Source organism: Crocodylus siamensis, chromosome 1 (genome assembly GCF_052110815.1).
Source record: "Crocodylus siamensis isolate JL-2025a chromosome 1, ASM5211081v1, whole genome shotgun sequence".
NCBI classification, from domain to species: domain Eukaryota; kingdom Metazoa; phylum Chordata; order Crocodylia; family Crocodylidae; genus Crocodylus; species Crocodylus siamensis.
Window position 1 is genome coordinate 189,267,147 of NC_143395.1, and position 23,138 is coordinate 189,290,284.

Consider the following 23,138-nt stretch of genomic DNA (forward strand, 5'->3'; position numbering starts at 1 on the left):
TCAGAAGCATACATCTAGGGCTCGGTGAACAACTGTTCACCAGGGCACCCTGGGGGAAAAGTAGGAGTAATGGTCACAAACTGGAAGATCATTTCAGGCTTGTTTCAGGCTCAGCATTAGGAAAAACTGCTGGGGTGGCTACCCCCGATTTTACAGTTTGAGTGCAGCACTGGGTGCCATTTTTTCAGTGAAGCATGGCAGGCCTCCGCCCTCTCTTCATAGCTTTGGCCAAGGGGTCCTGGAAGTCCTGCCTGTCCCTGGAGATTGACAGACTAGTAATGAATGTATACAATAGGTTCCTTTTGTGCACTTGGCTTTAACAATGCATCAATACATTTCAAAGTGCTCAGTTTAAAGAGCTCCTTAAGACAACATAATCCTTTCCTGTACCCTATCCAGCTATCCAGCCTGGTCTCCTCAGGATGAAGATTTGCACTTTTGCTTTTCTAGCTTAAACAGATCCAAGTCTTGTTCTTTAATGGGCAGAAATCATTACAAAATAATAAAAACAGGGCTAGAACAAGGAGGAAGGAAGGGGCAGGTAGAAGGTAAAGCTGGGTAAACTTAACTGTCTCAGGCAATTTTGAGAAGCACAGACATGTCTAAATGTTATTTCCCTGAAACAGGGAAGTCCATCTGGTGTGGTGCCAGAGGACTGGAAGAGGGCCAACGTGGTTCCCATCTTCAAAAATGCGAAAAAGGAGGACCCAGGAAATTATAGGCCAGTTAGTCTTACCTCAATCCTAGGCAAGCTGTTTGAGAAAATTATTCTGGCACACATCCACGAGGGGACTGCATGCTTAGGGGCAACCAACACGGGTTCATCAGTCGCAGGTCCTGTCAGACCAACCTGCTGGCCTTTTACGATCAGATCACCAAATCATTAGATGCAGGGGTAGCAGTGGACATAGTCTTTCCGGACTTTTGGAAGGCCTTTGACACTGTCTCTCACCCCATTCTCATTAAAAAACTGGGGGACTGTGGCATCGAAACCTACACAGGCAAATGGGTTGCTAACTAGCTGGAGGGCCGCACCCAGAGGGTGGTAGTGGATGGGTCCTACTCAACCTGGAAGGATGTGGACAGTGGGGTTCCACAGGGCTCGGTCCTCGGGCCTGCACTGTTCAACATCATCAGCGATTTGGATGAGAGGGTAAAAAGCACCCTGTTCAAATTTGCTGATGACATTAAGATGTGTGGGGATGTGGGCACACTAGAAGGAAACAACAGGCTACAATCAGACCTGGACAGGTTACAAGGGTTGGTGGATGAGAATAGGATGGGATTCAACATACAAGTGCAAAGTGATGCACCCGGGGAGGCATAACCGGCACCATACCTACAGGTTGGGGAACTCCCCTCTTGTCAGCACAGAGGCGGAAAAGGCTCTTGGAGTCATAATTGATTCCAAGATGAATATGGGCCGGCGGTGTGGGGAGGCAGTCAGGAAGGCCAACCGTAGCTTGTCATGCATCCACAGATGCATCTCGAGCAGGTCCAAAGAGGTGATCCTCCCCCTCTATGTGGCACTGCTCAGGCCACAGTTTGAGTAATGTGTCCAGTTCTGGGCGCTGCACTTCAAGAGGGATGAGGACAACATGAAAAGGGTCCAGAGGAGGGCCACTCGCATGATCAGGGGACAGCAGGGCAGGCCCTATGAGGAGAGGCTACAGGACCTGAACCTGTTCAGCCTCTACAAGAGAAGGCTGAGGGGGGATCTTGTGGCCTGTTATAAACTAGTCAGAGGAGGATCAGCAGGCATTGGGGGAGTCCCTGTTCTCCCGAGCACTGCCAGGAGTGACCAGGAATAATGTCACAAGCTGGCAGAGGGTAGATTTAGGCTTGATATCAGGAGGCACTACTTCACGGTCAGGGTGGCTAGGGTCTGGAACCAACTTCCAAGAGAAGTGGTGCTGGCTCCTACCCTGGGGTTTTTAAGAGGAGGTTAGATGAACACCTTGCTGGGGTTGTTTGACCCCAGTACTCTTTCCTGCCATGGCAGGGGTTCGGACTCGATAGTCAAGGGCTATAGGCTGTACAGGAGGGACAGGATAGGAAAGGGGGTGGGGGCGTGGCGCTCTATATTAAGGAGGAATACGCATCCTCGTCAATTAGCAAGGAGTCAGGGGAGGGGCACTCTGATGTGCTTTGGGTTAGAGTACAAGGCAGTCGAGGGGAAAGGGACTTAATGGTGGGAGTCTACTACAGACCTCCCAACCAGGGAGAAGAGCTTGACCAGGAATTCTTGGGTCAGCTCACAGAGGTAGTGAAGGCTAAGGATGTGATAGTCATGGGGGACCTGAATTTCCCGGACATCTGCTGGGAAGAGCAGTCAGCCAGGTCTGAACGCTCACGTAGGTTCTTGGCCAGAGTGCAGGACCTCCATCTAACCCAGGAGGTGCACAGCCCCACCAGGGGGGATGCCTTGTTGGACCTAGTGCTGGCCACGGGTGACGACCTGGTGAGGGGGCTGCGAGTGCTCGACCACCTGGGCGACAGCGATCATCGCCTGCTGGAATTCACCATCCAGCGCAAGGTGGCAAAGGCATGCAGTAAGGCAGCGGCCCTAGATTTTAGGAGGGCAGACTTCAACGAGCTAAGGAGGATAGTTGGAGAAGCACTGAGGTCCCGGGGGGAAGGGGAGCCAGGTGTCCAAGGAGAGTGGTTGCTCCTTAAGGAGACGGTCTTCCAAGCCCAAAGGAAGGTAATCCCAACGAGGATCAAAGGGAGCAGGAGAGCACACAAGCCTCCGTGGCTCACCAAAAGCATCCGGGAATGTCTCCTTGCTAAAAAAGGAGGCTTATACCCAGTGGAAAGAAGGGGTCATCACCAGGGAGGGCTATTCTGTAGTTGCTCGGGGATGTAGGGGGGCAGTTAGGAAGGCCAAGGCAGAGATGGAACTGGGACTAGCTTCCCAGATTAAGGACAATAAGAAGTCTTTTTTTAAATACGTAGGGGGTAAAAAGAAGGTCCCGGGTAATGTGGGGCCCTTGCAGGACGACATGGGTAACTTGGTCGTCACACCAGATGGCAAAGCTAACTTGTTTATGGATTTCTTTGCCTCCGTCTTCTTAAGTAGGGACCAGAACAGCCACCTCCCTGCTGGGCCCCCCTCGGGCCCCGGGGGAGGCACACCTGGGCCACGGGTTAGCGAGGATTTAGTTAGGGAGCTTCTGGAGGGGTTGGACGTATTAAAGTCAGCCGGCCTGGATAATCTCCACCCTAGAGTTCTAAAGGAACTGGCCGGGGTCATTGCAAGTCCCCTGGCACAACTTTATGAGCACTCGTGGTGCTCTGGTGAGGTACCGGAGGACTGGAAGAGGGCCAACGTGGTCCCCATCTTCAAAAAAGGCAGGAAGGAGGACCCAGGAAACTATAGGCCGGTTAGTCTCACCTCGATCCTAGGCAAGCTGTTCGAGAAAATTCTGCTGGCACACATCCAGAAGGGACCAGCAGGAGACTGCATGCTTAGGGGCAACCAACATGGGTTCATCAGTGGCAGGTCCTGTCAAACCAACCTGGTGGCCTTTTACGATCAGATCACCACATCGTTAGACACAGGGGTAGCAGTGGATATAGTCTTTCTGGACTTTTGGAAGGCCTTCAACACTGTCTCTCACTCCGTTCTCATTAAGAAACTGGGGGGCTGTGGTGTAGACACCCACACAGTCAAATGGGTCGCCAACTGGCTGGAGGGCCGCACCCAGAGGGTGGTAGTGGATGGGTCCTTCTCAGCCTGGAAGGACGTGGGCAGTGGGGCTCCGCAGGGCTCGGTCCTCAGGCCCGCACTGTTCAACATCTTCATCAGCGATTTGGACGAGGGGGTAAAAAGCACCCTATTCAAATTTGCTGATGACACTAAGATGTGGGGGGACGTGAGAACGTTGGAAGGATGCAACAGGCTACAATCAGACCTAGACAGGTTACAAGGGTGGGCGGACGAGAATAGGATGGGTTTCAGCACAGACAAGTGCAAGATGATGCACCTGGGGAGGAACAACCGGCACCATACCTACAGGTTGGGGAACTCCCCTCTTGTCAGCACGGAGGCGGAAAAGGATCTTGGGGTCATCATTGACTCCAAGATGAACATGGGCCGGCAGTGTGGGGAGGCAGTCAGGAAGGCCAACCGCACCTTGGCATGCATCGACAGATGCATCTCAAGCAGGTCCAAAGAGGTGATCCTCCCCTTCTATGCGGCACTGGTCAGGCTGCAGCTGGAGTACTGCGTCCAGTACTCCTGGTGCTGGAGTTCTGGGCACCGCACTTCAAGAGGGATGTCGACAGCATGGAGAGGGTCCAGAGGAGGGCCACTCGTATGATCAGGGGGCAGCAGGGCAGGCCCTATGAGGAGAGCACAGGGATCTGAACCTGTTCAGCCTCCACAAGAGAAGGCTGAGGGGGGATCTTGTGGCCTGTTATAAACTAGTCAGGGGGGATCAGCAGGCATTGGGGAGTCGCTGTTCCCCCGAGCACCGCCAGGAGTGACCAGGAATAACGGTCACAAGCTGGCAGAGGGTAGATTTAGGCTAGATATCAGGAGGCGCTACTTGACGGTCAGGGCGGCTAGGATCTGGAACCAGCTTCCAAGAGAAGTGGTGCAGGCCACTGGGGGTGTTTAAGAGGAGGTTAGATGAACACCTTGCTGGGGTCATTTGACCCCAGTACTCTTTCCTGCCATGGCAGGGGGTCGGACTAGATGATCTGCTCAGGTCCCTTCCGACCCTACAAACTATGAAAGTATCTACTCAGGTCCCTTCTGACCCTAGAAACTATGAAACTAGGTTCACTCTGTATCTGTTAAAAGCATACAGACATTTTCTTATGGTTAGATGTTCCCTTTATTATCATAACACTGTTTTTCACATGGAAGCTTAGAAAATGAAGGTGTCACTATAGAAAATTTTTTTGTGGTGTATCACTGCTCACTGGCTTACCATAACCCCATTGTGGATGACCAAATTCTGCTGGCATGGATTCCATAACATATTTTAAAATGTGACTCTGTGTTTTGATACTTTGGTACACTGGAGTCCATTTCTTAAACTATTTTGGAACCAATGTTATTTCCAAAGATTGTGATTCCTGACTATCTCATCCATTTGTCATATCTCAGCTCCTGAATATCTCATATCTATGTCTATGCAACAGAGCACATATTTATAATTACATGTTGGTAGTGACACAAGTTGAGTCATTTTCTGTTTAGTTGAAAAGTTATAATTGTTTTTTCACCTTACAGTTGATCTTAATGTCTGTTTTCCAGGTCATGTGAACCTGTTTTTCATTTATTTTTCTAACATTGTTAGAACAAGTTTTCTGATACTCACCATGTCTTATACAGTTTCTGTATTTACTTTTTCAAGGGTGTAATTAGATTTCTCCAGAGGCAGGCCAAACTAAATAAAAGACCCCAGTCTGGCCACGCAGGAGTTCAGCACAAAAATGTCATTGGCTATAAAGTTGACAACAGAAGGAAGGATTAAATATAAAACTGGCTAGGTCATACTCTGAAGAATTGTAGTGTTCATGTTTACACTATCCAAAAAACCTAAAGCCAAGCCAAAGGTAGTTCATTGTGACCAAACGCAGAGCTACTGTAAGGAAAAATGACCACAGTGGTTGCTACTTTAGGAGTGGGGGGAGCAGCTGCATAGCTGTAACCACAATGAGGAAAGCCAGTTAAAAGATGACTACCATTTACTCTGCCTTGAAATGACATGTTATATTTTCTCAGAGGCAATTGGCAGCAGTATTTACAAGGCAATGGAGAAAATGAAACTAACTGTTATGTTGACATTCACAACCACAGAATTCATTGATTAACTTTCAGGGATTGTTTCTAAATTGACCCTTAATTTTCATTTTCTAAAAGCTGCTTTACAGTGTGCTATACTTCTACAATGTTTATGTGCCTATTGTTCCAACAAAATGCAACTTTCATGACCATTATGAAGTCAGTTCTTGAAGCTGCACCTGAATATAGGAAAGTTTTTCTTAGTAGTAGAAGGGAGAGGAAGTTGTGTTCAGAGGATAAGGGGAATCGTGTGTGTATCAACTGTGTAGGGTAGAGGGTGATAGGCTCAGAGTATTGTAACTGTAATGGTCCAGGGAATATGCAAGAAACAGGGTTTGCTTGCTAAAATCTTTTATTAGACTAAATATATATAGGTAGAAGAGCTGTTAGACAAGTTTTTGGGCATACAAACGGCCTTTCTACACATCTGGAAAAGAAGCTGATATACACTAGGGTAAATACCAGCTAAAACAATAACTTTAGTTTAACCTCATTGTGTAAATAAAAATAGTCACTTGAAGAAGGGAAAGATGACAATAAACTTGTAAAGCAAAGAGTAGCTGTCACTAATAAGAACGGAGCCAAAATTTCCAAATTGTACTGTTCTGTCCAAGAAGGCTCTTAATTTCTAGTGCAAAAATACAGATTTACAGGTGAAAGTTACCTGCAGCTCTCATTGATATTGCCATGTGTTTGGGTAATAGATGTTTCTGAAAATCGGTCTACATACTGTAGGTTGCAAAAATGCATCTGAGAGCTGGACATCTGGAGTTTTTGTTTGGGAACTTTGGTCGTGGTACCCAGAAGTTTGGGAACTGTGGTGGTAGTTTTGGAACTCTTGGAAACACCTTTGAATGTGCAGTTTGAAAGAAGAAAAATACCTTTTGGCTGGACTACCACTGAAGCAATAAATTGAAAAAAAATAAAATTATAAGTAATAATTGAATAGTGTGCATAATTAGTGAAACTTTATTAGCTCAGGTACTGATTAAACAATGCAAATGTTAATATTTACTTTGTAAAAAATATGGTGAATACAAAGTAGAATGATTTTTTGAGTTTCACAAGAGTTTTTCTGTTTCCTTTAGTTGTCATATTTCTGGCTCAGCAAGATAAACCAAGGGATCTATCTAATCAGTCTGTTTTAAGATGACTCCCAACAGGTCATCAAAAGCTAATCAAATGAATAGCAAGCTATTTGAAATTTGCCCAAGAATTGCTAATAGCCTATGTGCCATAAAGTCTTACACACCTCTATTCTGGAGAGGGGTACCTGGGCTGTCAAAGTCCTTGCCTACCCTACTGAAAGTTTGGACCTGTAGTTGTTTGCTGCTGCACTATTATCAGTAGTTGGCACTATGACACTTTTATCAATGTCTTCTAATGTTGCTCAAAACATAGATACGCCTTACAGGCCAGAAAAGCCCTGAAAAAGAGGAATTCTGTTCTTCAGTCAGTGTGTATTGGCAAGAGAGCTTAGTAGAAGTGAGATGGATTGATTGGCAGTAGCAGGGGATGTTAGTGTAAAATGTGGCTAGCTAAGGAAATAAAGACTCTTTTCAGAAGGTAAAGTAAACATGGGAACCAAGATACCTACAGAGGAAAGAAGTCAAAGTAGAGATGTTATTGCGGGCAGAGAGAAAGCGAATCATCTGAAGAATTCACAAAAATAAAGTTTAGGAAATAGTTTCTCTAAATGTTTTTTTCAGCTAAGGTAAATCATTGCTTTATAGTACATAACTTTATTTACTTTGATAGGGTACAGAATTGCCAAGACCAGCTAGATTCTGTCATTCACCAAGATATCTCTTTCGAAGCAAAGAAACAGGAAATGTTCTACCTGGCAAGGGGATTTATTTCAAAAGATATTTTCTGGTCTAATGGATCATACAGTACAAGGTAAGGACATCAAAAGAAGTTTCTAACCAGTCTGAGAGTGTTTCAGTATAAGATAAACCCAGGCCTGATTGATGCAAACCTCTGGGTTGTATCAACTACTGAATTCATCATAGTTTTCAGCTTCTGAAGTGCCACACCTGAGAGCTGCTGAGAACCTGAACCGCATACTAAAACCAATTAAGACTTTACCTTGCCTACTTACACTTGCAAATAACAATAGACAATTATCTGTCATCCAGCAAATTTATTGAAAAATATGTATGCAGTTAATAAGGCAGTTAAAAGACTATCATTCCGTAAGAACTGATATATTTTTCTAGGTCCAGCATTTAAAGCATATTTGCCTTCCAGAGATACTGTCCATATTAAAGGAGTTGTTTAGGCCAGCTTACTCAATATTTGTTCACCTTGTCTTCATGACACACACACACACACACACACACACACACACACACACACACACACACACACACACACACACACAAAATATGTATGTTAGATTTTTAAAAATGCAGCCTCTGGAAAGTATACCTCTAGCTGTAAGGTGGCCTCATTGATGTTACTGTGTGAGTAAAAATAGACTTTAGATTTCTCCTGGGACAAAGCCTTTTATCCTAGGAACTAAAGACATAAAAGTAGGATACTTGCATGTTTTTAAGTACCTGTGAAGTATCTGAGCGAACACTTTCCTGGGACATTGGTTATACCTGTAACAGGGTGAAAGAGAAGCCTGTACTAGAGAGGGTAACCCCGGGGAGGGGGCAGAGAGTGAAGTCAGGATGGGGACAAGAGTAATTAAAACATTGATCACTGCTGAAGGGATCTTAACCGGGGAAGAGTTAAATGGCAAGCGGCAAGATGGAGGGATAAAAGCGGAGGCATGCAGTGACTGAAGGTGTGCGGTGACTGGAAGCCTTGCTCTAACAACAAATTGCATGGATGAGGAAGCCCACGGCAAGGGATTGGGAGAAGAAAAGGTGAGGAGAAAAAGTTACTTACCTTCAGGGTCTGATGAGAACAGGATCACGACGAGCAGATGGACACCTGATACATCTGAAAGACGAAGAAGTAGAGGGGAGGTCAGATCAAAGGAGAAAACCCCTACTAAGTGACACAAGAGACAAGGAAAGGGAGGAATAAAGTGTGGGAATGCCACGGACTGTGGTAATTGTACATACTCCTGCGGGGAGCCCAATAAAACAAATTTTCATTTATTTCATGACTCGCTATCTCTCGGGAATAATTAATTTTCTTATTCTTCCAACACCTCAAGGTGTGGCAGGCGACTCCCCACGAGACAGTATTTGTTACTCACCTCCAGACCAGCCACAAGTGGTGTATTGGCTGGGAAACCACTCCAAATGCTCCCTGACAATGGAGAACATGGAGAGGCAAATCCCCACTGAATGGCAGCAGGCACAACCACTTGTACTGAGGATTCTGCAGGGACAACAGGCTTAAGTGGAGGAATTAGTATGTGTGAGGGCACAAGGGACAAGGACTTGACTCTTTTCATGACAGCAAGACCTCAGTGAGAAGATTGAAGCACAGCACGGAAACTGGTCTTACGAGGGGGAGGGGACAAGGATGCCCAAAATATCACCTGAAGATGTTGAAGCTTTTCTGGAAGCCTTTGAGCAAGCTGCCATAGTGGCCAAGTGGGACCCAGCCACTTGGGCAATTCACATGGGGCCCTTGCTAATCGGTCCCGTGTATGCCACCTATAGAGCCTTAACCCGAACCAAAGCTAAAGATTATAAAAGAGTGAAAGCAGCAACTTTGTACCGATTGGAGCTGCCCCCCTGAAGCCTACAGGCAAAAATTTCAAGCAAGAAAGGGAAGGAAAGACCTATGACCTAGGCTATTAGCTCAAAAGCTGAGGGATTTGTTCGAATGCTGGCTGCAACCTGAGGAATGTACCCTCAGAGTAATCGTATTAGAACAATTCTGAGCAGATCTAGGAGGGAGTGCCCAGCAGTGCATTAAGAGGCATCAGCCAAAGACTGGAGGAAGCTTTGAGACCAGCAGAGAATAATGTCATAGCAGAAGCAGAAGGGGATAACTACAAAAGGCAAAGAAGTGGAGCCAGCTATGCACTTAATAGGGCTGAAGGAGGACAAAAAGGGAGGAGATCTGAAATGGCCAGAGTCCCCATTAGGGAGTTTCACAATGGAGAACCCCACGAAATACTCTGCTCCCATTGTGGGGAGCAGGGACACCTGGCTTATGCCTGCCCCCAAAAGCTGCATTCCGAAGCTGTACTAGATTATCCTCATAAAAAGAAGATGGACTGCAGCTTTGGGAGGCACAAGGGGCTATGAAAGAAAAATAAATTGCTAATTGATGTACACATAGGAGACACCATTATTCCAGCGATAGTAGACATGCGATGCACACAAACCATGGTCAGAGCAGACTTCATCCCATTCCAGCTGGGCACACCTGAAAAATGCAGTGAGTATGGTTTGCATACATGGGGCATCCTTTACTTTTGAAAGAAGAAAGATTAGGCTGTGATGAATCGAAAAAATAGCAGTCAGCTTAGCCAAAACCTTACTATACCCCATGCTACTCAGCATTGATTGGCCCCACCTGCGAGAAGTGGTGAACAAAGCTATGAAAAACCCTGAAGGGGAAGATTCTTTGGCTCATTCTAGTGAAATATACTTTGGAGAGCCGACAGACCCAGGACATTAGGAGCTGGACTTGGACCAAGTCAGCAGCAGCAGCAACCTCCGAAAGGAACAGGACAAGGAACCACTCTTCCAGACCGTCTTGCAAAAACAAGTGGCCAAAAGAGAAGAGGATATACCGGACTCCCGACTAATGGTGCAGAACCCACATTTCGAGGTAAGAGATGGCATTTTATACCAGGTAGAAAGGAAATGGGATGGGGAGCTGCAAGCCAAGATTCTGGTATTCTGTGCTTGCTGGACATCCCTACTTCAAGTGGCACATATTCTTCCCGGTGGGGGGGCGGCAGTGGCATATGGGGTAGGAGAAAACTCAGGCCTGTCTAGATAACAAGGTATTTTGACCTGGAATTTATAAAATGGTTGAGAAGTATTGCCGGAAGTGCCTAGCCTGCCAGAAGACAGTAGGGATGAAGCCCCCAAAAGCACCCCTGATGCCTCTACCATTAGCAGGACATCCCTTGATAGAATTGCTTTAGATATCACCGGGCCCTTTTCCTGCAGCCGTGCCGGATACCAATTTGTGCTGGTATCGTAGACTTTGCGACTTGGTTCCTGGAGATGGTACCACTACAGTCTGTGACAGCACCCAGGATTGCAGAAGCCCTGATGAAATGGGTGGCATGGGTGGGGATCCCGTGAGAAATTCTTACCCACCTAGGAAGAAACTTATGTTGACTGTATTAAAGGGAGTATTTAAGACTTTGCAGATAACAGAGCTTAGGACATCGGTATACCACCCTTAGACAGATGGTCTAGTTGAAAGATTTAACTAAACACTGATGGGCATGATCTGGGGTTGTATACAGGCAAGTGGGAAGACATGTTACCCCCCTTGTTGTTCTTTGTTGGGAAGCCCCACAAGCCTGTACACAATACACCCCTTTCAAACTAATGTACATGCACAGACCCTGTGGGCTGATGAATGTTATCTGCAAGGGCAGGACAGAGACGGAACCAGACAGGGTCAGTACCCCAAAAGTAGTGTCAGACTTTTGAGAGAGACTGGAGAAAGCCTGTAACATTGCCCAGGAAAACCTGGGTAGAAACTAAGTCGGACAAAAACAGTTCTATGACAGGCAAGCATGGGAAAGAGAATTCCAGGAGGGGTACCGGGTGCTGGTAATGTTGCCAGACAACCCACATAAACTACTGGCCCAATGGCAAGGCCCATTCCAGATCACTGAGAAAGTGGGCCCTGTTAATTATGAGGAGCTAAGGACCAAACCAGTCCACAGAAGACAAATATATCATGTTAACCTCTTGAAGTGGCACCCCAGGGAAAGGTGGCTAGTAGTTTCATAGTTCCTAGGGTCAGAAGGGACCTGAGCAGATCATCTAGTCCGACCCCTTGCCATGGCAGGAAAGAGTATTGGGGTCAAACGACCCCAGCAAGGTGTTCATCTAACCTCCTTGTAAAAAACCCCCAGGGTAGGAGCCTGCACCACTTCTCTTGGAAGTTGGTTCTAGACCCTAGCCACCCTGACAGTGAAGTAGCACCTCCTGATATCTAACCTAAACCTACCCTCTGCCAGCTTGTGACCGTTATTCCTGATCACTTCTGGCAGTGCTTGGGGGAACAGGGACTCCCCAGTGCCTGCTGGTCCCCTCTGACTAGTTTGTAACAGGCCACTAGATCCCCCCTCAGCCTTCTCTTGTGGAGGCTGAACAAGTTCAGGTCCCTGTGCCTCTCCTCATAGGGCCTGCCTTGTTGCCCCCTGATCATGCTGCCCTGATCGTCCAGTGGCCCTCCTCTGGACCCTCTCTATGTTGTCCACATCCCTCCTGGAGTGCGGCGCCCAGAACTGGATGCAGTACTCCAGCTGCAGCCTGACCAGTGCCACACAGAGGGGGAGCATCACCTCCTTGGACCTGCTTGAGATGCATCTGTGGATGCATGACAAGGTAAGGTTGACCTTCCCGACTGCATCCCCACACTGTTGGCCCATGTTCATCTTGGAGTCAATTATGACTCCAAGATCCTTTTCTGCCTCTGTACTGACAAGAAGGGAGTTCCCCAACTTGTAGGTATGGTGCCGGTTATTCCTCCCCAGGTGCATCACCTTGCACTTGTCAGTGTTGAATCCCATCCTATTCTCATCCGCCCACCCCTGTAACCTGTCTAGGTCCGATTACAGCCTATTCCTCCCTTCTACCGTGCACACATTTCCCCACATCTTACTGTCATCAGCAAATTTGAACGGGGTGCTTTTTACCCCCTCGTCCAAGTCACTGGTGAAGATGTTGAACAGTGCAGGCCTGAGGACCGAGCCGTGGGGAACCCCACTGCCCACATCCCTCCAGGTCGAAAATGACCCATCCACCAGCACTCTCTGGGTGCGGTCCTCCAGCTAGTTAGAACCCATTTGACTGTGTAGGTGTTGACACCACAGTCCCTCAGTTTTTTAATGAGAACGGGGTGAGAGACAGTGTCGAAGGCCTTCCGAAAGTCCAGGAAGACTATGTCCACTCCTACCCCTGCATCTAAGGATTTGGTGACCTGGTTGTAGAAGGCCACCAGGTTGGTCTGACAGGACCTGCCTCTAATGAACCCATGTTGGTTGCCCCTAAGCATAATCTCCCCTGCTGGCCCCTTGTGGACATGTGTCAGGATAATTCTCTCAAAAAGCTTACCCAGGATCGAGGTAAGACTAACTGGCCTATAGTTTCCCGGGTCCTCCTTCCTCCCCTCTTTTGAAGATGGGAACCACATTGGCCCTCTTCCAGCCCTCTGGCACCACACCAGAGCACCACGAGTGCTCATGAAGCCATGATAGGGGTCCTGTAATGACCTCAGCTAATTCCCTCAGCACTCTGGGGTGGAGAAAATCACTGATGATAGTTTTTAACTCTTGCTGCTCATTTTCTAATGCCTCCTCCACCCAGGGCATTACCTTCCTTCCTTGTGGCATTTCTGGTCCTCCTAGGGCCTCTAAGACTCCACTCCTCTGCATTATAGGTCTGCTTTTTAGATACTGTTTACTAGGAAGTCAATTTGTGCTAATAACCAATCATGCCCCTCTTAAGTGGCTCCAATCCACAAAAACAGATAACGCCAAGCTGATGCATTGGTCTTTAGTTTTACAACCATTATATTTTTCAGTAGAGCATTGAACCGCAAGAACGAACATAACTGCTGACTTCCTCTTGAGACCCAACAGGTAACCTGGGTAGATTCATGGCATCCTGAATGACACTACCCGTGGAGAAGACTAGGGGAAGAACCCTTTTTTTTTGTTTCCATTATTTCACTTTTTGTGTTACCTTGCTGTCCCATTTTCTTTCTTCTTCCTTTTTCTTTTTCCCCCCTCAGATCAGAACTAAAGGAGGAAGATGTGTAACGGTGAAAGACAACCCTATACGAGAGGGAGAAACCCCAGGGAGGGGGCAGAGAGCGAGGTCAGGACAGGGGCAAGGGTAATTAAAATTATCACTGCTGAGGGGATCTATACCCCGGTGAAGAGTTAAACAGCAAGTGGCAAGATGGAGGGATAAAAGTGGAGGTGCGTGAAGACTGAAGACATGCGGCGACTGGAAGCCTCATTCTGACAACTGATCACAGGGGTGAGGACACTCACGGCAAGGGATCGGGAGAAGAAATGGTGAGAAAAAGTTACTTGCCTTCAGGGTCTGATGAGAATGGGATCATGATGAGCAGACAGGCGCCTGATGCATCTGAAAGACAAAGAAGCAAAGGGGAGGTCAGATCAAAGGAGAAAACCCCTACTAAGTGAGGCAAGACAAGGAAGGGGAGGAATAAAGTCTAGGAGCACCATGGAGTATGGCAATTGTAAACACCCTTGTGGGGAGCTCAATAAAATGAATGTTTGTTTATCTCATGACACACGATTAACTACACTGTCTCTCAGAGATAATTAATTTTCTTATTCTCCCGACATCTCAAGATGTGGCAGGTGAGTCCCTGCAAGAGAGTATTCATTATTCACCTCCAGACCAGCCACAATACCACTTCTGGGTTTTGACTAGGATCAATTGGAACCAACTCAAATGAGATGTCAATTTTTACCCGGTATGTTTTACTATTTCTTTCTTAAGCAAGAAATATTTGCAAGCCTTTGGCATTCAGTGTACACACATCTGCAAGCGGGTAGTGTAAAAAATGTTTTAGTGAAGATAAGGTGTTTTGGGTTGTATCATAAAATGTAGCAAAGATATGGATGATCCTGTGGAATTGTAACTGAATACTTTCTAGTGGAATAAAAAAGTTCAGGAAGAATAAATGTTGAGATGTTCCTTGATGCGCATTGGCGTTTGTTAACTTATGTCTAATTTATAATCCTGGCTTGAACAAAAAGGTTGGACTAAATGACTTCCCGAGGTCCCTTCCCATCTGCTTTTTCTATAATTCTAAAAATATTTAGGGATCAGGAATTGAATTTAGCATCTTCAAGGAAAATAATTTGATGAAGCCAGTCTGATTTATTCAAAACATTCTGAGAGAAGTTACATGAGCCAAAGACTTTTGAGCATATTTTAAAAATTTGGATAAACTGCTTTTCCCAAAGGTGGTAATTTATATAGCTATTGTTCCACTTTGGAAACATATGTATTTTATATGGAATATGCAATGTGGTGTTATACAAACATTTTATCGGCTAAATTATTGGATTGCCACATTGTTACTCATGAGTGGCAAAACCACTGACATTCCAAGTAAGTGCCAATAAGACCAGGATACCACCCTAGATTGTGTACTCTGTGATACCACACATGTAGCAAAAATACTATCAAGAATCTCTTCAGAAAGTTTCTAAATCTATTTCTTGCATTCTTCCTCCCATAAAGCCAACTACCATATTTACTCAACTACAAGATGAGGTATTTTCTTCCAAACAGCTTGGAGGGGGCGGGGGGGGGGGGAGGAACCTCATCTTATATTTGCATGCAAGTAAACCTCGTTAAATACATTGCCTATCATTAAACTGCTGCCAAAAGCAGCATGTGCTCAGTAATAGACCAGCTATGAAACTGATTAAATGTAGCCAACACTGACTGTGACTATAAAACACATGACTCATATTGGGCAAACATACTGATAGAAGTCTACCACAATCTTTTTCAGGGCCAAATCAGTTCCAAATCCAATTGGGCAAGCGGGGGGGGGGGGTCTGCCGCCGAGCATGTGCTCCTCCCCCCCGGCTTGGCCATTGGTTGTGGGGGACCCTGGGTAGCCCCCTAGACCCAGGAGGCACCAGTTGCCAAGCCAGGGAGCAGTGGAAGGGGTCCCCTGCATGCTCCCTGGTGGACCCAGAAGTGGACCAGAAATGCTTCTGGTCCACTTCTGGGTTTGCTGCTGAGCCCGCTAGGGACCACCCCTTGTGTTCCTGTGGGACACTCCATGTGCCTCAGCATCTCAACATTCATGAGCTGCCTGGTACCTTGAGATACATAGAAAAAAACATTTAAAGCTGTGTCTATGTCCAAATCATCATCATCAATTCAATTTGGAGAGATTAAAGGGTCTCTTGATTCAATGCAGATTCAGAGATTCAGCTGCTGAATCAGGCCGAATCTCTGCCAAATCGAATCAGCAACTGAAGCTTTGCATAGCCCTACTGAGCAGTGCTGAGCTGTGGGGTCACAATGGCTTGAAAAGCTGCTGACTCTGCTGGAGCCCAGCACAATGAACTGCATGGTAAATCTTGAGGTTTTTTTACTTTAGATCAGTATCTTGTATGTTTACCTGGCAGGGGAAATACCATGACCACAGTGGTGAGAATGGAGAAATCCTCTGACCAAGTTAATGCAGCTAAAATGGCACTGTGTAGTGGAAGGTCGAACCATTGTTTGCTTGTGGACAGGGCTCCCTACAAGGGCCTCATAGTTAGCTTCCTAGTGGCTATCTTCCAGTGGGAGGATCTTGGCTACATGCTGACTTGATGGAATTGGGAGACTTCTCCCTAACTCACTCCTATGGCCGTGTGGCCATGGGCAAGCAAAACTTGGCAGCATCCAAACCCCAAGGCTCCGCACTTGGGCCTGCACAAAGAATGCCTGCCAAAGGAGTTGGAAGCATCTGAAGCCCTAGACAGGGGTGGAGGATACTTGCCAGTAGTAGGGCCACATATGGTTCTTGAATGACTCATGAATTTGAAATTGATTTGTCTGATTCGACTTTGGACACAGAAAATTTATGTTAAAAAAACCAACAAAAATAAAACCAAAAAACCCCCAAAAAACTTACTTGGCAGGGCAGATCCCATGATCAGTCTGGTTCACTGGTAGTACTGATAGTTTCCCCAGAGTGAGGCCTGCCCTGTCCATTGCACTCCAGGTAGGCTGATTCCTGAAGGTTTCTTCAGTGCAGGAAAATCAGTTGTACAGTTTTGTTGTAATGGGGGACCATGTGTGCGCTTTTCTCCTGGTTTACCACCTGGCCTTTTGACTAGGAGCAGATGAGATTTCAAAGCCTCCAGGCTTGGGGCTTGTGCCTAAGACACCTGCCATAGATTTGGGTAGTATCTGAAACCCCAGACCAATAGGTCTGGGAAGGAGGGGGTACTTACCCAGTGATAGAGCCACACAGACTTGAACAATTGAGCTCTGCTCAGCCGACTTTTGGAACTTGACTCTTGGTCTTTGCCCAAGTGAATTCAGAACTGATTTGGCCCTTGGGGGGGAAAAAGGGTTGTACTATATATAAATAGGTATTAAAGTGCTGCTTAAAACTATGTTTATGAAATATTTATAGTAAAACTTGCAACAGTTTCAAAAAAGGCAAAATTTATCAATTCTGTATGAATGAAGTAAAGTTTATGCAAATTACTACAGGTACATTTATTTCAAGGTCACTGTTTTCAAATTTGCCTCACTTGCATGTGCTCAGGGAGAGCAGGTTGGACAGTGAAGTATGGGGGTGGGTGTAGGGGCTGGAGAGGGAAGAAGTTGAGGGCAGGGGGAGAAGGGACTACCTGACCCCCAGATTTATTTTCCTTGCTGTAGCAGTGGGAGGGGGATGAACTTGAGGCAAACTTCAAATAATTATATTATATCACTGGGAAATTACAACAAATGTATGACTTCTCCATATATAGAATCTAATTATTGGGGTGGTGTCTTATATTTAGGTCAACTTATATTTGAGTAAATGTGCTTTAGATTTCAACAGACATAGGGCATCGGGTCAGAGGAGATGATGCATTTAACACTAACATCATTATAAAATGTCTAAAAATGACCTAAATGGGCTTTGTCTCTAAAGACATCCTGACTTGAAAGTCTGATACTTCTGCCCTTGGAAGGCAGTGTAGTAAATTCTATTATGTAACTGTGCCTTAGGATGGTGGGGTGTTAGTTGTAGCTGTGTTGGTTTAAGGATGTAGGCAGACAAGGTTATTTGGGTAAATGTGATATCTTATATTAGACCAGCTGAATAGTTGGGAAATGTCTTATTTGCAAGCTTTCAGGCACAGGTGCCATTCTTCAGGCATAGGGCGAGTCTGCTGGTCTCAGGATTGCAGTTTGGTTTAACCTGAGCTTGATCTGATGAGTAGTGTGCTTCTGGAGGCTGTTGGCACGGAAGGAACATTCTCATGATGCTGTCTAGGATTAGCTTCATTACTTCATGCTGTTCTTGTTCTGCTCCGGTCCATCACTGTAGATAAACTTTAAAACGCACAGTGGATTTTACTGGAAGAAACTTGAAGTGTTAGAAAAATAGCCTCCTAGGAAGTAATGGTACAGAAGTTGAGTCCAGTTAGTTAGGTGCAGCTCTAAATCTTACCAAGAAAGGGTTGCAAGACGAGCCTTCTTAGAGGCTGTGAACTCTTCTGCAAGGTGCAAGGAAGCAGGGGCTTTGTGAGGATCATTTGTCAGTGGCTGTAAAACACTTTAAGATGCTTGGGTGGAAGGTGCTGTAAGACTTGAGAATGTTTTACTGTCTTACAAATATGGGAGCCCTAAAATCAGAGGGGTAAAATTCAGGGCAACTGATAGTTTCAAAAGCACCTGAATCAGACAACCCACTCAGAGATTTTGACACGGAAGTCTGTTACCCGCTTTTAGGAGAGGTTCAATCAAGATTCAAGGGGACTTTCTTTTTAGTGTTTTTTTTTTTTCCGGGGTATGTCATGCTTTATGATCAGTTTTGACTGGGTTAGCCTTCATCTCTGAAGCAAAGAGGCTCCTTTACTTTGAACAGTTCTTTAGGTTTCACAGCATAGGGCCGGCAGGTGGCACTGTTCAGAGACTGGCTGGCCTCCCCAGCTCCCCAGTGCATCTGCCTCTGCTGGAAGAATCAGGAGGGAGCTCTGAGATCTCTCCTCCCTGCCTTCAAACACGCACTTTCTCCCCTCCCTCTGCCCCAGTTCTGTTATTTCAATTTCTCTCTGTGGTGACGGAATTTTTTTTGATGAAAGGAGTCTGCAGGAAACTGGTGTATAGAAGGAGAAAAGAAGGCAGCACAGCATATCCCCCCTCCCTAAGGTCAGAAAAGGTAACTAGCCACATTAGTCTGAAGTCATACAGATGGCAAGGCAAGGTGGCACCACAAAGCAGTGATTCTTAACCAGGGTGCCACAACCTGGGGGCTTTTGAGATCCTTTCACGGGTGCTGTGGGATGCAAGGCAATGTTTGCACTGTTCGGCATGCAGTTGTGATTCACAAAGTAAGTCCAGTGATTTCAAATAAGAATCCCTAGTGCTAAAACCATTCTGACTTCATAGTTTCATCGTTTCTAGGGTCGGAAGGGACCTGAGCGGATCATCTAGTCCGACCCCCTGCCATGGCAGGAAAGAGGTCCCGTAGCCTCTCCTCATAGGGCCTGCCCTGTTGTCCCCTGATTATGCGAGTGGCCCTCCTCTGGACCCTCTCCATGCTGTCCACATCCCTCTTGAAGTGTGGTGCCCAGAACTGGACGCAGTACTCCAGCTGCGGCCTGACCAGTATCGCATAGAGGGGGAGGATCACCTCCTTGGACCTGCTCGAGATGCATCTGTGGATGCATGCGAAGGTGCAGTTGGCCTTCCTGACTGCCTCTCCACACTGCCGGACCATGTTCATCTTGGAGTCAATTATGACTCCAAGATCCTTTTCCACCTCCGTGCTGACAAGAGGGGAGTTCCCCAGCCTGTAGGTATGGTGCCGGTTGTTCCTCCCAAGGTGCATCACCTTGCACTTGTCTGTGTTGAAACCCATCCTATTCTCATCCATCCACCCTTGTAACCTGTCTAGGTCTGATTGTAGCCTGTTGCATCCTTCCAGTGTTCGCACGTCCCCCCCACATCTTAGTGTCATCAGCAAATTTGAACAGGGCGCTTTTTACCCCCTCGTCCAAGTCATTGATGAAGATGTTGAACAGTGCGGGGCCGGGGACCGAGCCCTGCGGAGCCCCACTGCCCACGTCCTTCCAGGCTGAGAAGGACCCATCCACCACCACTCTCTGGGTGCGGCCCTCCAGCCAGTTGGCGACCCATTTGACTGTGTGGGTGTCTACACCACAGCCCCCCAGTTTCTTAATGAGAACGGGGTGAGAGACCGTGGCGAATGCCTTCTGGAAGTCCAGGAAGACTATATCCACTGCTACCCCTGCATCTAATGATCTGGTGATCTGATGGCCCCAGTTCAGGCCTCCATGTTACTCAGGTTGGTCTGACAGGACCTGCCACTGATGAACCCGTGTTGGTTGCCCCTAAGCATGCTGGCCCCTCCTGGATGTGTGCCAGCATAATTTTCTTGTTATAGTCTTCCCAAGTTCTTTGCAATGGAAAAGCTGCTGAATAATTTTTTCAGTCAAAAAAATAAGTGAAAACAAGCTGGTATTTTCCAAGGGGGGCCTTGAGGCTAAAAATGTTGAGAACTTCTGCCTTAGAGACTAACTGATTCAGAGAAAGCATGAGGTTTTGTAGACAACAGCCTGCTTTATCAGATCCTAGGAATTAAGGCAGGAGGGGCCATGTGCATAGCCTGCCTGTGGAGACCTAACATGCACTCATCCGCACATTCAGGTGGCCTTTGGATGTGCATTCAGGGTGAAAAGCCAGGAGCAGGTCCTGGCAGCAACAGGTCAGAGATTTTCCCCTTCTCTCAATTCTGGGCTGTGGTATGAATAGCCAGGAAGTCAGTCCAGAGCAGGAAAAGCCTCAGGGCAGTTGGTCTCCCCTTTCTCCTCAGCCCTTTCAGACAGCAACAGGAACTGGGAATTTTTGCCCCGAGTATTTCAGAAAAGGCATATGCCTGGAATTGTATACTAGAACCCCTCAATAGTTCTTTCATCCCCTCTCGCTTTGAGGGACTTGGACTTCCACCCAAAACCTCAGTTTAAAAAACAAGGTAGGCAGGATTCCCCGTGGTTGGTACCAGTGACCATCGGAGCAGGTTCAGGGCTCTGGGCACGTTCCTCTGGCTCTCTCTCTGAGCCTTCAGAGTAGGCTGGTTGCCAGTCTGCTGGTGTAACTCTCTTCCTCTAGTTCCCTTGAGTTTAGGGATGGCCCCAGTTCAGGCCTCCATGTTACTCAGTCCTTTCTACGTTTTGCAGCTGAGCAATCTACCAACCTGTCAGTGCCAGGAGACCTTCTGTTCCCTGGCTCCTCTTAAGTCAGTGTGGTCTAACCCAGCCTGCCTTTTTTAGCTACCGATTTGCTTTTCTTACCCACGCAGCAGAGCAGCTCAGCCCAGCCCAGCCCATATTGCCAGCCTTCTTGTGCCAAAGTAGCTGGAGTCTACAGGTACAGTGGCAATTAAGTGTTTCTCCTTCCAACTTCCTTGTGTGCCTGCCAGATCAGCTCAGCCTGCCATTTTACTGAGCCTGGGAGCAATTTTTGTTGTAGCCGTGCTGCTGAGAGTGGCCACTTGCTTACACCGTTGGCTTGCTGTTGGAGAAATCAAATGGCAATGAGACTGCATTAAAATGTCAGCCCTAAAGGGAACAGTGCATCATGGTGTTGCAATGCTGTAAAACTACCTCAGCAAAGCTTTAAAGCTCACAGAGCATTACTGAACAACTCAGAGGCTTCAGCTGCATGTGCTCATGCCCAGCTTCATTTCTCTAATTTTAATATCCTGCTCTCCATCTGTGCCTATACAAGAGGCATTCCTGTGTCTCCACTCAGGAGCAGCAGCAGAGCATTGGAAATTGTTGCCCAGCAGGGTGAGGTGCTGCATATACCATTTCTAAGGTGGCTGGTGTTGCCTATTCCACCACACTCAGATTACCAAGCCTCCGACTGTAACTTTTTTCAAGTTGGGATCCTACAGTCCTCTTTTTCCACATGGCCTCAGCCTGCAAACTCACTGCAGTCACTTCAGTGCTCTCGAGTTGGAGTTCAGATGAGCACCTGCACCTGCATTCTCTTGGGGACAATGGCAGGCTTATTCAGTTACTGTACTTTCTGCATGTCGTTTTACAGCTCTGACCAAGTAAGCTGTACAGCTCACGAGTTTGTGCTCTATATATCTACTTTGGGTAGTCTGTGAGGTGCAAAACTCCCCTGTCTTCTGCTTGACTTCAGACTAAGATGGCTAACTAGGGGCTCCTATACACATGTGCAGAGCTTGCTCTGACATGCTTTAAATCAAGTCTGTTGGAGCATGAAAACCGATGTACTCCGGCAGCCTCCCACGTCACATGTATCGGGGTCGCCATGCATATCCATGCTGAAAAAAGGGTGGCAGGGGCACTTTTGAAATAAGACCCATTCAATGAGCTTTAGTTCAAAGCACTCCGCCACCAATTTTTCAGCAAGGGATGCAGGGTGACACTGATGCGCATGATGTGCGGGTGCCTTTAATTAGCACAGCATGCTAATTAAAAGCACCTGGTGCCACGTTCCAACACATGTAAAAATGCCCTAAGTCGGCTCAGCGACAAGCCAGCCCTACAAAAAGCAAGATACCTTTTATTTATCACAACAACAACAACAAAATCAGGAAAAAGGCCTGCCTTACTAAATATTTTCTATACTGCATTCCTAGTTTACCACATGGAGGTCCTGGCTAGTACTTGGCAGCACAACCACACTCTTGTCTGTTCTTAGATCAAACTTCTCTCCTGTGCACAAGGCTCTTCCTGCTCCACCAGAGAGCAAACATGCCGCCTGTAACCAGTTGTGTCCAGGCTTATCGACAAGGATTTCTGCGTGGAATCTGGGCCTTTCTGGTGGAATCTGAGTCCTGCAAGGAGTTTGCAGGGACCAGTCGCATGCCCATTACTAACTCAGGGCCCTCTGCCTTCTCTTCTGATACTTGTTTTGTCACCAGCCTGATGGTAACTTTGGCCAGTGCGATAGATGACTTGTTGACAGCCCACCCACTTATACTTTCAAAATACTTTGGTCATTCAGCTCCTTCATCTATTTCCAGAGGGACTCCTTAGTATAAACATCTGGTACACTGCTGGGCACCCTATCGGACATTCCTTGTTCTAGTCTGGCTGCCCTAGGAAGGATATCACAATCTATATTTCTTCCGGGAATTCTGCTATTTGTCTTTTAGGGTCTCCAATTACTTTGTACAACAGCAAATTCTCTACCCTTTTTCTTTTCTCTTTGGACTCCATTGCCCTTCTTGTGCAAAGTAAAACCAAGACCTTGGTAGCATACTGGCACTTCCTGGCTGGAACAAGAAAGCACACAGCAGAGATCTTGAATGAAGTGAGGAATTCTCTTGCTTGGGGTTGTTAGGACTTACTTTGTTTAGTTTGGTGCTTAAAAGTTACCCTTCTTTTCTGTGCATGCTCAGTCAGGAACCTGGCAATCTTCTGAGCAGAACAGCACAGAGCTTCATTCAGGTA